Source organism: Hemiscyllium ocellatum, chromosome 16, assembly GCF_020745735.1.
Source record: "Hemiscyllium ocellatum isolate sHemOce1 chromosome 16, sHemOce1.pat.X.cur, whole genome shotgun sequence".
NCBI lineage: Eukaryota > Metazoa > Chordata > Chondrichthyes > Orectolobiformes > Hemiscylliidae > Hemiscyllium > Hemiscyllium ocellatum.
In genome coordinates, this window is record NC_083416.1 from 9,537,725 (window position 1) to 9,552,712 (window position 14,988).

General features: G+C 42.3%; 1 protein-coding gene across 1 annotated transcript in view; it reads right to left on the reverse strand.

Annotated features, from left to right (window-relative positions):
• Positions 1-14,988, reverse strand: part of LOC132823334 (dedicator of cytokinesis protein 2-like) — a 717,727-nt gene that overhangs the window by 55,613 nt on the left and 647,126 nt on the right. The gene's annotated exons all lie outside the window — the stretch shown is intronic.

A 14,988-nucleotide genomic window follows, 5' to 3' on the forward strand; every position in this document is an offset into this window, starting at 1 on the left:
AATCACACTCACATTAGTGAAGGTGCAGGGTGGAAAAACGACCCAGTCACATTGTAAGAGAAACTGTGTATATTTATCCAGCATTTTTCATAACCTCAGGGTATCTCACAGTAATTTGCAACCACTCCTAGGTAGTCCCTGCATAATGTTGACAAATGAGCATTCACTTTGTCACGCACTGAAGTCCCACAAACAGCAACGAAGCAAATTACTGAATCAAGTGCTTATAAACAAGGTTTTAAAATTGAGAAGAGAGGACAATAAAGTTTGTTCCCCAGAGTTGAGAAATCCTCTATTAAATATCTTCTGTTCTGCTCCAGTGAAAATGATTTGAGCGTCTCAGGTCCATTCTGTTTCTGAAACCATCCTCATTTACCTATGCTGTGTGTTCTCTATGACTCTAATGGCTTTGTTGCAATGAGCTACTAAAAATCGAACAGTTATTCTAACCACAGATTAACCATTTGCTTTATACAAATATAATCTGTCTCTGCTTTTTTATTGTAATGGAAAAAACAAAGTAAGTGGGGTGAACTGATCCAATTTTATTTTAAATAAGTAACTGCGATACGTAAGTAATAAAACACTGATTAATTACCAATTAATTTTAAATCAGACTCATCCATCAGCTAATTAATACCAGATTAAGTGATTCTATTAATCTAAATATAAATTACAGCTAACTCTAACTCTACATAAACAATTTTAACTCAGGAATTGGAAGAACAATTTCAAAATTTGTAGATGGCACTGAACTGAGTGTATGCAGTTAATACTGAGGACTGGAATAAAATATAAGGATGCATTAATAGATTTGCAAACACAGCTTATAGTAAGCAAACAAACTTGAAGAACAATAAGTGAATTTAATGTGGTTTTGGTAGGAAAACAAAGACCATCTCATATTTCTTGGCAAATAAATGTCTAATTGGATTAGATGGACAGAGGGATTTGGGTTAGAGATAGATCATTAGAGGGAGATGTTCAGGTTATGAAGACACAGAAGAAACAATATATTGGTGTTAATTTCTAGTCAGACAGATCTGCCTTAAACTAGACTTGGCTAACAAGAGATTTATTCCAAGATATTTACTCAGGATCTCTCCTGGTTCCATTTTTGCTTTGATCTCATTTAATTTCATTTGAATTGATTTATTATTGTCCCACGTACCGAGATACTGTGAAACGTATTGTTTTGCAAATTATCCAGGCAAATTGAACAGAATGCAGAATATAGTGTTACAGCAACAGAGAAGGTGCAGAGAAAGATCAACTTTAATATATGAGAGGTCTGTTCAAAAGTCTGATAGCAGCAGGGAAGGAGCTCTTCCTGAATCTGCTGATATGTGTTTTCAAAATTTTGTAATTTCTGCTCAACAGAGCAGGGTGGGAGAGAATATAAACAAGGGATGGGTCTTTGATTATTGTGTTTGTTTTCCTGAGGCAGCGGGAAGTATAGATGGAGTCAGTGGATGTAAGGTTAGTTTGTGTGATGGACTGGGCTGTGTTCATAACTCTCTGTAGTTTCTGGTGGTCTTGGGCAGAGCAGTTGCCAGACCATGCCGCGATGCATCCAGATCGGACACTTCCCATGATTCATCATAAAAACTGGTAAAAGTTAATGTGGACATGCCGAATTTCCTTAGCCTCCTGAGACAGTAGAGCCATATGTAGGGTATGTAGTAAGGCTCTTGTGGTGCAGTGGCAATGTCCCTGTCCCAGGCCTGGGAGCCCTGAGCTCAGAGCCTACCTAGTGTTCATTTCTGAAGAGGCTGATTAAAAATATCGATAATGTTAGCGAGTTTTCAGAAGACTCATAGCTCAGGTTGAGGTTCTGGATGTAGGTTTGATCACTGAGCTGGGACGTTCATTTTCAGACATTTTGTTGACATACTCAGTATCATCTTCAGTGAGCCTCTGGACTAAGCACTGTTGATGATTCCTGCTTGCTATTTATATGTTTGGGTTCCTTTGGGTTGGTGATGTCATTATCTGCAGTGGTGTCATTTCCTATACATCACCATAGGAAATTACATCACCGCAGGAAATGACATCACCAATCCAAAGAAATGCAAACAGATAAATAGCAAGCAGGAATCATCGGCAGTGTTTCGTCAGGAGGCTCACTGAAGATGTTACCTAGTATGGTGATGAAACGTTTGAAAATGAACCTTCCAGCTCAGTGAGCAAACCTACATCCAATTTCTATGATGTGTTTGGTTCACAAACAGTTTTATTTCCTAAGATCTGTTCTACATCCATCTCCAAATAAATCTTTAACGTGTCTTTGATTTCAGGTACTAAAATAAACACTGTGAGAAATACAAAAAAACTTATCAGAATGTTCGAGAAACCAAATGTAACTATAAGAAAAGACTGAACAGGTTGGGGTGGGTGAGGGCTCCCTTCCCAAGAGTATAAATGATGATCTGTTGGATGTCGAAAGGATCTGGAAGGTTTTTGTGGAGTCGATGTAGACCAGGACAGAGTTTAATTTTTCCATCTGTAACCTTGCAAATGAGCTGGTGAACCAGAAGGGTGATGTGACCCTCCTTTCAGGGAACCTGCCCCTGAGAGATACCAAACCATCTGCTGCTGTCAAGATTGTTGTTAGCGCCACCCAGAGTGGTGGCTCCAGCTGGTAATGCACCTAGCAAAGTTCCAGGATCAACAAGCAACTAGGGGCCATGGTCGAGTGAAGAAGGAGGGGCAGTGAGGTCAGGGCCTGCAGGTCACTAACATGGAGGAGTGTCTAAGTTGGAGGCAGGAGGATGGTTGTCTATAACTCTTCCTCACCCCCACCTCCCCTCCTCATGCCAGGCCTCTCAATGAGGCACTGAGCACCATTGAACGCAGGAATCAGGTTTGCTTTCTGAACTTCACACATGGGGACACGCCACAGCGTTTGGTAGAACACCAGTAGTGATGGGATGAGGCTATCAAAGTAGGTATCACATACCCAATTAAAATCCTCAACTGGCATGCAGGCAGAGTAAGTCTTTTGACCCAGGAGGTGGTAGGCATCTGAAACTCACTGCCTTAGTCTACAACTCCATGCTTAATTTAATGCCCCCTGCCACCATACCTGCCTCCAGGGTGAAGTATTAAATTCTGCTTCTTATTTCCACTTGTGGCTGAGATCACATCAGGAAGATAATATCTATAAGCTAGTTCCTAAAGGTCATCCAGAGGAGCCCTCTTTACCTGATCATCAGTGGGATGTGGAACTCTCTACCACAGGGAATAGCAGAGGTGATGTATTTCTGGGATGACTGAAGTGGAGTGGAAGAGCCTCATGTGGAACATAAAGCTGCATTGGACCAAATGACCTGTTTCTGTGCTGAAAATACCTTGCAATGCACAGTAATACTTAGCATGCCCTGATAATAAAATCCGAAGTGCTGCTGTGAGTCACTCATCTCAAACTGGCTGCTGCACTCACCTACATAACAGTGACTGCACTTCGAAAGTGATTTCAAATGTCACCAAGAAAATGAGGAGAGAGATTAGGAGAAAATGTCCTTACAAATGAGTCTGCTGGAATGGAATATTTTACAATAGGTAAGATTGAGACACAGCAAAGCCTGCTTTGCGCTGAAGTAGTCACCTTGATTATGTGTTCAACACTGCTATTGTTTGATTCCATGCGGCTTTTTGACACAGGGCCAATGCAGCCAAGCTAACAGCGAGCGCTGTGCATAGTTCTGCTCTCTATATTACAAGAAGTTAGAAAGTGAAAAAGATTTATGTGAATGATGCAAGAAGACAAAAACGTCTGAGCCCATTAATCCAGAAAATTGAAGGGTCTGGAGAACTCTGGTTAAAAGAAGATTCCGATGACAAAAGGATTGGGTAGGCTAGAGTTGTTTTCTTTTGAACAGAGTAGACTGAGAGAAGTTTCAACCGAGTTGTACAGAATTACGCGCAGTCACTGAGCATGAGCAATAAAGAGGACTGCAACCAATAGGCAAAGACTTGAAACAAATGTAGGAGGGGTAGACAGGAGTTGAGATTAATTCTTTTGACCCAGGTGGTAATAGGCACCTGGAAATCACTGCCTGCAATGGTGGTCGAACCAAGCAATCACAAAGGATTCAAAAACTACTTACTTGAAACCATTTGAGAAAACCATGCACTTTAAGTGGGGCAACTCATCACGGTATGTAAATGTTTCTCACCCAGGATAACAACATGTGCCAAATTTCCTATGATTTTAGTGCCAAAGGGAGGTGCAAGAGAAGACGTTACCACCTTGGGAGAAAGTCCAAAGTCTGGAGCTATAAATGTATCGAGAATGTGGTGCTGGAAAAGCACAGCAGGTCAGGCAGCATCTGACGAGCAAGAGAATCGATGTTTCAGGCATAAGCCCTTCATCAGGAGGAAACATCAATTCTCCTGCTACCTGATCTGCTGTGCTTTTCCAGCACCACACTCTCGACTCTGGTCTCCAGCATCTGTGGTGCTCACTTTCTCCTGGCCATAAATGCATGACAGTCAGTCATATATCCAACGGAGAGTTGTCCTTTCTCAGAGAAATGTGGAACTCACCACCACAAGCAGTAACTGAGCTCAAAAGCACGGATAGCATTTAAGGGAATAACGAGAAACCCCAAGAGGGAGAAATGAATAAAGTGAAGTGAGATGAAAATATGGAAAGGACCTTGTTTAGATTAGATTAGATTACTTACAGTGTGGAAACAGGCCCTTCGGCCCAACAAGTCCACACCGAACCGCCGAAGCGCAACCCACCCATACCCCTCCATTTACCCCTTACATGCCTGCCTGGTCCAAAAGGCCTATTTTTCTGGCTGTACGGTCTATATCATTCCATGTGACCATTAGACTATAAGAAATAGAAACAGGAGTGGGCCATTCAGCCCCTCAAGCTACCTCTGCCATTCCATACCAGTCAAGAATCTATCGCAGCCTTAAATAGATAGAAGCTCTGCCCTCATAGCTCTCTGTGGTAAGGACTTTGCAAGATTCTGAAGGAACAAATCCCACCTGATCTCAATCTCAAATTGGAACTGACCTTGACTGTCACTTCAACATGTTAATTGCCTGGTTTTCTCGCACTCATGGCTGGTCAATAATGATTGACATCTCTCTCTGGTCTGACTGTCACCATTCCACTGAGGACTGACCAACTTGGCACAAAGCAGGAGTCGAGTCTCCATGACTGTGTTGCATACCAGACCATGCCAATGCTGAATAAACCATTTGGGATTCTCATGGCTCCATGTGGCATTTTCCCAGATGATCACTCCTGGTACTTTGTGGATCATCCATCTCAACCAGAATGTGGCACTGATTAAGGGTTGTTTATAAGGTAATTTGGTGCCAAAGGTCTTCCGCTATCTTTGCTTTGTCTTGGCCTATTTAGTCATCAGTGGTAGAGGATACCACATTATAAAGTATCTATAGGAAAGGCATTGATTTTGAATGATGAGAAGGTTTATCACATGATAGCCATAAGTAAAACAACTATTAATTCCTAGAGCCTTTGGGAGTTGGCAGAGACACATCAGCTCCCTCTGAAACAATATTTCTTGATTCCATCCATAGACTGCGTTAACATGATCAATTAAGTAGAGCCAATGGTGCACAAACATGAGAACATAACAACATCAGACTAAGAGCAGAAGTAGGCTCCTCATTCCTGTCCCACCATTTAATACAGTCACGGCTCATCTCATCTCAGCCTCACCTCCATTTTCCAGCCTGCTCTCCAGAAGCTTTCAGTTCATTGCGAGTCAAAAAAATCTATCTCCTCCTTAAACTTACTCAGTGTCCCAGCATCCACCACACACTTGGGTTAGTGAATTCCACAGATTAAAATGAACAATAACCCTGTCAGAACCATTTCTTCACACTATAGGGAGCTTTGTGGTTAAAAACAAATTGTACCTGAAATGCAGAACAATGTGAAGTCTAAACAAAATGATCACATGACTTTACAAGCCCCTGTTAGAGTGAACTGCTTCTGATGAGTTAATTTGTATTTGGAACGATTGCAAATGTATACTTACTTTTCCAGTTGAAACTTGAGTGATGTTTACACACACAGTATGATTCAAAGAACAAAGTTAATTTAGAATTCTTACAGTGTGGAACAGGCCCTTTGGCCAAACAAGTCCACACCAACCCTCCGAAGAGTAACCCACCCAGACCCATTTTCCTACCCGATTCTTCTACATTTACCCCGACTAATGAACCTAACCTACATATCCCTGGACACTGTGGACAATTTAGCATGGCCAATTCGCATCTTTGGATTGTGGGAGGAAACTCACACAGACATGGGGAGAACGTGCAAACTCCACACAGAGAGTCACTCAAGGCTGGAATCGAACCTGGGTCCCTGGCGCTGTGAAGCAACAGGGTGAAAGTGTGGACTGCAGGTGCTGGAGTTCAGAGTCAAGATTAGAGTGGTGCTGGAGAAGCATTCGAGGAGCAGGAACTTTCTTTTCGAGGAGCGCTGGTTATTGAGGTGGGTATATAAATGCTTGTGATACCTGATTGATTCCTGATGAAGGCTCCTGCCCAAAACATCGATTTCCCTGCTCCTCAGATGCTGCCTGACCTGCTGTGCTTTTCCAGCACCACTCTAATCTTGACGCTATGAGGCAGCAGTGCTAACCACTGAGCCACTGTGCCACCCCTAGATGGATGAAATAGTTTATCTGGACTTTCTACGGAGGCAAGCAACCTAACATTATAATAAATATTAGAATTGTAACATTAGAAGCTGATTCTGTTGCATTTCCTCTGCATGCCAGCTCCTTGTTGAAGGTCCAGGTTGACATGCTCTGGTGTAATAATCACTTCCAGTCCATGATCCAGTTGGGATTGACACGTCTCTCAAGCAGTCACTATGAGGCTTTATTACTGCTGATATTTTGAAGAGCTGCCATGCAGTGTGAGCATCCAGCTCCAGCAGCCTTCTGTCCACCCTCTGGAGAGCAAACATTGACGCACAGCCGGCATAATGTCTCCTGCTGTTAAGTTAATCTTCTCCTGTTGTGGCCTTACCAATGGATAGAGCTTGCTTATTGCGTGGTCATGATCATACCGTGTATTGTTGTGAGCCAGAATGGCTGCTAAACTATGCAATTCAGAAACCTGCATGCCTAAACCCAACATTCGGTGCGGTATGGATGCAGTGCTATAGTCTCCAGGGTGAGCCAGTGATCCAAGGCCCTGGCTGCTTCAGTTGAGTGCAATCAAACCCAGTGCACTATTGCAATGAAAGGGGGCAATGATTCCCTAATGTCCTACATTGTATTTATCCCGAAACCATCACCAATGTAACACATTACCTGATCTGGTCACGATACTTTATTATTTTTTGGAGCTTGCTTGAATAAATTAACTGCCACGTTTCTTACATTACAGTGGCAATTGACAGAAAAGCGCTTGGTAAAGCATTTTGGTAAAGGGTAACGGGACCCGAAATATTAACATGGTTTCCCTCCCCATAGATGCTGCCAGACCTGCTGAGTTTCTCCAGGAATTTGTTCTTGTTTCAGACTTCTAGAGTCCGTAGTTATTTATTTTAGCTATTCCTGCAGAGAGCCAATACAGGGCGTTACATAAAGACAAATTTCCCTTTTCATATGGCAAGAGTGCCAACACATTGACAAGAAGCGTGGGATTTAATGGGGTAAAAGCAGAACACTTTCCTCATTGAGCCTTCTCCCATCGCATTCCTTGCTCTGTTCAATTACTCTACGATCTTTGTATCGTATGATCTGCCAGTGTAAACAAAACTTTACACTGTACTTAGGCACATGTGACAATCAAATTAAATCAAATCCGTTCACCTTCACAAGATGGCTGGCGTTTGTCACCTGGGCTTCTGGTGAAATGTCCAGCTTTGAGCAATGGGTCTGTAGGCTTTGGTATTCTATAAATACATTTGAATCATGAACAATATGCACCGTGTCATGGATATTACAACAGCTAAAAGGGCATTGGGAAGGGCAGCCACAACAATGAAGGAGGCAAAATGTCAGTGTGGATTGCACACCGCAAGATCCCACAAGTACCAATGATATGAAAATGACTAGAGCATCCAGTTTTTGATGATGATACTTGAGAGATCAACGTTGGTCATGAAACTGGAGAATTTTGTTCTTCTCTAAATGTTGACATAGAATCTTTCATATCCATGACACAGCCATATATCTTAATTGAATATCTCATCCTTGATAGTGTAGCAGTCCCTCAGTACCATCCCAGAAAGTGTGTTTATGCTGTAAACAAGTCCTTTGCATTGATATTTGAACCCGAGGTCTTCTGACTTATGCAAGAATGCTGCCAACTGAACCAAGGCAGTGACCTAAGTCAATGTAAGATATAGGTACAGAGACTAGATTAATTCAGAGTATCTGGTCAGCAAAGATGAGTTGGACCAAAGGGTCTGTATGATTAGATTGCCTACAGTATGGAAACAGGCCCTTCGGCCCAACAAGCTCACTCCGACCCTCCGAAGAGTCACCCACCCACACCCCTACCTTGTATTTACCCCTGACTAATGCACCTAACATTATGGGCAATTTAGCATGGCCAATCCACCTAACCTGCACATCTTTGGACTGTGGAAGGAAACCAGAGGAAACCCACACAGACACGGGATGAATGTGCAAACTCCACATGATTACCCACAGGAATTGAACCTGGGACCCTGGCGCTGTGAGGCAGCAGTGCTAACCACTGAGTCACCATGCCACTCCATATCTGTGTGATACAGCTCTGTCACTTTATAACTCTATGACTGTGAGTTTCTCAAAAGTGCACCTTCAAAATGTCACTCCTGGTCAAGAAAAGTCTACAGTAAATCAGTACCAATAAATTTTTATTTCTTCCCACAGAAACATTCTTCAATCCTTGAATGTCACCGTAAAAAGGAAGTCACGCTGTATTTTTCATCTTTCATCATAAAGCTGAAGGGGAGGAAGAATTTCTACTACATGGAAAACAGGGTTCACAAATGGACTCTGATTGATCAAGTGTTGCCATGGTGAAAGAGAGATGTAGTGGTTTTCCTTTTGCTATGAGATTTATCATGCCATTTAAACTGTTGTTCCCTTGGAAATGTGGTATTCTTGTGATTCTGTCCTGAAGAGCTCAAGAGGAAAATCTGAAACACCTTTTCCCAGCCATGCACAAGGTGACTTTTCTGTAACGAAAACAAATTGCTGGAAAAACACAGCAGGTCTGGCAGCATCTGTGAGGAGAAGGCAGAATTAATGCTTCGAGCCCAGTGGCTCTTCTTCAGAAATCAGTGAAGACTATTTTGGTAAAGGGTAATGGGACCCGAAGCATTAACATGGTTTCCCTCCTCACAGATGCTGCCAGACCTGCTGAGTTTCTCCCAGGAATTAATTTGTGTTTCAGACTTCTAGAGTCCATAGTTAGTTATTTTAGCTATTCCTGCAGAGAGCCACCCTCTGATTCCTGAAGAAAGGCTCATGTTCGAAACGTCGATCCTCCTGCTCCTTGGATGCTGCCTGACCTGCTGCGCTTTTCTAGCAACACATTTTCAGCTCTGATCTCCAGCATTTGCAGTCCTCACTTTCTCCTGCAGAGAGCCAATACAGACATAGCAGCCTGAATTACTTCTTTCTGCGCTGTGCTAATTCTTTGATTCTACAAAGTTCTATAAAAGCAATTTCTCATCATTTGGCTCCCTATCCAAATGTACAGAACAACACGAAGTTCCCACATTGAGCTCAGAGATATGAACCAAACTTCCCAAATAAATATTAGAGTCTGTCCATTTCAGTCTAAGTACCCTTTTTTTATGAGTCAATCTTTCTTCGCCTTTGAATCACCATTTGGAAAAAGCACAGAGGGTAACAATAAAACAAAATGTACGCTGCATGTGGCCTTTCAATGATTTGAGTTATAGAGTCATAGAATATGCAACACGGAAACAGACCCTTCAGTTCAATTTGTCTGCACTGACCAGACATCCCAATCTGATCTAGTCCCATTTGCCAGCATTTGGCCCGTATCCCTCTAAACCCTTCCTATTCATATATCCACCGAGATGCCTTTGAAATGTTGTAACTGCACCAGCCTCCACCGCTTCCTCTGGCAGCTCATTCCATACACGCACCACCCTCTGCATGAAAAAGTTATTCCTCAGGTCCTTTGTAAATCTTTTCCCTCCCACCTTAAACCTATGCCCTCTAGTTTTGGATGCCCCTGAGAAAAAAAGACCTTGGCTATTCACCCTATCCATGCTCCTCATGATTTTATAAACCTTGATAAGGTCACCCCTGAGCCTCTGATGCTCCAGGGAAAATAGTCTTGACCTATTCAGTCACTCCCTAAAGCTCAAACCCTCCAGTCCCAGAAACATCCTTGTAAGTATTTTCTGTGTTCTCTCACGTTTAATGGCATCCTTGCTGTAGAAGGGTGACCAGAATTGTACACAGTATTCTAAAAGTGGCTTCCCTCATGTCTTGTACAGCCATAAAATGACATCTCAACTCCTAAATCCAATGTTCTGAGCAATAAAGGCAAGCGTGCCAAATCTTTCTTCATGACCCTGACTACTTGCAATTCCACTTTCAAGGAACTATGTACCTGCACCGCTAAGTGTCTTTGTTAGGCACCATTCCCCATTAACTGTACAAGGCCTGCCCCGGTTTCCTTTCCAAAATGTAACAACTCATATTTATCTTCAAAAAGCCATCTACCACTCTACTGCCCAATTGGCCCATTTGATCAAGGTCCTATTCTACTCTGAGATAATTTCTTCACTGTCCACTCCACCACCTATTTTAGTGTCATCTGCAAACTTCATAACTATGCCTCCTATATTGACATCCAAATCATTTATATAAATGACAAACAACAGTGGAGCCAGCACCAATCCTAATGGCACACCGCTGATCGCAGGTCTTCAGTCTGAAAAGCAACCTCATACCACCATCCACTGTCTCTGACCTTCAAGACAATTTTGTGTCCAATTAGCTAGCTCCCCCTGGATCTCTTGTGGTCTAACCTTACTCTGCCAGCCTATAAGGCATGATTGGATCACTGTCCAAATGTAATGTTCCACATCACTTGTTTGCAATTTCCAAGCCAATCATCTCAGTGTAATTAAAATAAAAGTTATTTTGAAAACAAGAAAATTCATTCATGGGATGTAGCCCATTGCTGGCTCAACCAATTTATTGCATATCCCTCATCGATCGGAGGCCAGTTCAGAGTCAACCATATTGCGGTGGGTCGAGAGCCACATGAAGGCCAGACCAGGCACGAATGGCAGATTTCCTTAGTATCAGTGACAATTGGTGAACATTATGAAGTAGTTTTATAGGGTAGACATAGAGAAGATGTTTTGCCTTGTGGAGGTGATCTCCAAGGAATTCAAGAGAAATGAGTTTATCCAAAAGAGTGCTAAGAATGTCAAACACTCTACCACAAGGTATAATGAAATGAATAACAAAGATGCCTTTATGAGGGATTTAGATATATATTGATGAGGACGAAAGGAATAGAAAGATATGCTGACATGATAAAATGAAAAAACTATTTATTTATTATGGAAAGACTCAATACGTTAACTCTGTTATAACTCCATAGGTGGGCAGTATCATGGACAATGAGGAAGCTTATCAGAAATTGCAGCAGGATCTTAATCAGCTGGGGATGTGGGCCAAGACATGGCAAATAGAGTTTAATATAGATAAGTGTGAGGTTTTGCATTTTAGAAAGTCAAATCATGGTGAATGGAAGGGCCTTAACGAGTGTGGTGGAACCGAGGGACCTTGGAGTTCAAGTGCATGTTTCTCTGAAAATGGAGTCACACATACAGAAGGCAGTGAAGAAGGCTTTTGGCACAGTGTAGAAGTTATGTCGCAATTGTAGTCGTTGGTGAGGCCGCAGTTGAAGTATTGTATTCAGTTTCGGTCACCTTGCTTTAGGAAGGATGTTATTAAAGTGGAAAGAGTGCAGACGAAATTTTCAGGGATGTTGCCAGGACTCAATGGTCTGAGTTATAGGAAGAGGATGGGGAAGCTCGGAAGTTTTTGTTTAGAGCAACGGAGAGTGAGGGGCGATCTTATAGAAGTGTATAAGATCATGAGAGGCATGGACAGGGTGAATGCACTCAGTCTTTTTCCCAGGGGTGGGGTATCGAGGACTCAAGGGCATCAGTTTAAGGTTAGTGGGGAAAGAATACAAGGGAACCTGAGGGGCAACTTTTCTACACAGAGGGTGGTACACATATGGAATGAGCTGCCAGTGGAAGTGGTTGAGATGGGTACATTAACAACATTTAAAAGGCATTTGGACAAATACATGGATAGGAAATGATTAGAAGGATATGGGCCAAGTTCAGGGAAATGGGGTTAGCACGGATGGACATTCTGTTTGGCATGGACCAGTTTGGGCTGAAGTGTCTGTCTCCCTGCTGTATGACTCTATGACTCTAGGTGTTCCCAGACTGTTGAGTTCTCCAATAATGTCTGCTTTTGTTTGTTGCAGATTTGCTATCCTTATCCGATCTGGTTCATATGTGACTCAGATCCACAGCAATGTGTTTGATTCTGAACTGCACTCTGACATGTTCTAGCAAACCACATAGTTCAAGGGCAGTTAGGGACGGACAACAATTGCTGGCACATCCACCAAAGGAATGCATGTTTTACAAAGGAGGTATATGTGGAGCATTATGATTTGGAGGTGCCAGTGTTGGACTGGGGTGAATAAAGTTAAAAATCACCCCACAACAGGTTATAGCCCAACAGGTTTATTTGGAAGCACTAGCTCCACAACTACCTGATAAAGGAGCAGTGCTCTGAAAGCTAGTGCTTCCAAATAAGCCTGTTGGACTATAACCTGGTGTTGTGCAATTTTTAACTATGTGGAGCATCATCACTGACATGAACCCGACGCACTGAAACGCTTGTCCCGGTACAGTAGACTCCAGGCAATTCCCTGCACTGCCATTTCAAAAACATTTCAGAGAAACATTCCAGATCTTTCTCCAATGCTTGGGGAAATTGTCTGAGTTAACAAAGCGAAACTTCCACTTGGTCACTCTAATTTGTTTCTATAAACCATATCCAAGGATCAGCTGGTGCAAAGTTCCCAATCTCTCATCTGCGTTTCTCTCCTTTCGAGAAAGGAAGCACTCTGTGGTGAATTTACAATCGTGTTGATTATAAACCAAGAACTACATTACAACCTTCTGCAAATTATGCTTCTTGCTGCTGTGAAGCTCAGTAAAAATCAAGCTTGTTAAACAACCGGCATAGGGCAAATATACATGATTTTATAACATGTTATAAATTAGTACTTAGGTAAGTCTTCACAATGCTGTGGGCAAGATTTGGTCCTTAACTGGGAATTAGACCAGAGATCAAGTTTATAGGAGACTGGTTCAAAAGAAAATGTGAAGCCATTGTTCTTTGTCTCATCCCCTGTAACATTGTCACTTAAGCTTTCATCTCTGAGCCATGGACTCAAGATGCATCCAAAGACCTCAATGCATAATGCAGACCAATCCTTCAATGTCACACTGAATGAATGCTGCAGTGCCAAGGGGGGAATTTCGATGGAATAGAGGACTGCCCTCTCAGGTGGATGGAAAAGATCCCATGGCACTTTTAAAAAAAAATGGAGAAATGGTCCCAGTGTATGATCTCTAAACCAAGGTTACTAAAGATCATTATCTGCTCATTATTAAACTGATGCAGTGAGTATTTTCTGTGTGCAAATTGGGTAGATGTCTGCACTGCATTACAGTGCAAGACTTCAGCAGTACCTTAATACACATTACAATGTTGCTATAATGTCAATGTGATGGTGATAAAACATGTGGATACTCTGAGATGTTGAAAGGCACTATAGAAATGCAGGTTTTCAATGAAATAAACATTGATCCTTGCAATTTGGAGCTGCTGTCCCCTGTTGACTCCTGGGCCAAACTGGAAGGAGTAAAAACTGCTGGGGAAACAACGTTTTACCTTTGGATTACAGACAATGAAGTAAATCCTCAATCAGTGCAGGGATTCATTTTGGAGAGACAGCAAAGAATTAAACTCTGTAACGATTCACAGCACAAACAAGAAGCTTGTGTTAGATGCAGGAGTAGGCATGTAGAGCTAATAAAGGATTAAGACTCAGGACAAGTGAAATGTGAATAAGAAGCACTTAAAAAACCTATCTGTGTAAATAATGCATTTCCATCAGAATTCACTTCCAACCATGTAAAATACAATTTACTTCCCCCTACAGTTATCTTTCTTTCTGTGTTCTCCTGTTCTCTGATGATAAGTGAGGCTTGTGATGAAGAATGAGACCATACTCTATGTCTTTCTATATTCACTCAGTCCCGGTTGGATGTAGCCTGGAATAGAGTAAGAGTACTGAACTCTCTCAATAAATAACACACTGCCGAAGGAAAGTTACCTACATTTTCCAACAGTATTCATCGTCATTGTATTTGGTGGTGCCAAATTTACAGAATCTTGTAGCACAGATAAAGGCCATTCAGGTCATCGTGATTATACTAGCCTTTTTGAAAAACCCCCATCTGATTAGCTCCACTCTTGCCCCATAGTCCTGGATATATTTAAATCCCCATTTAAAAGTTAGTTTTGAATGTGTTCACACCACCCTTTTATGGAAGGCCATTTAGCTGGATGGTTTGCAATGAAGAGTGAAGCCAGCAGTGTGGGTTCAATTCCTACATCGGCTGAGGTTACCACAAAGGTCATAGAATCCCTACAGTGCAGATAGAGGCCCATTGAGCCTGCACTGACCCTCCGCAGAGCATCCCACCAGAACTAAACCTGCTAACTCCACACTTCCTATGGCTAGCCCACTTCATCTGCACATCCGTGGACACTACAAGGCAATTTAGCACTGCCAGTGCATCTAATCCACACATCTTTGGACTGTGATAGGAAACCAGAGCACCTGGAGGAAACCCATACCAACATGGGGAGGACATGCAAATTCCAC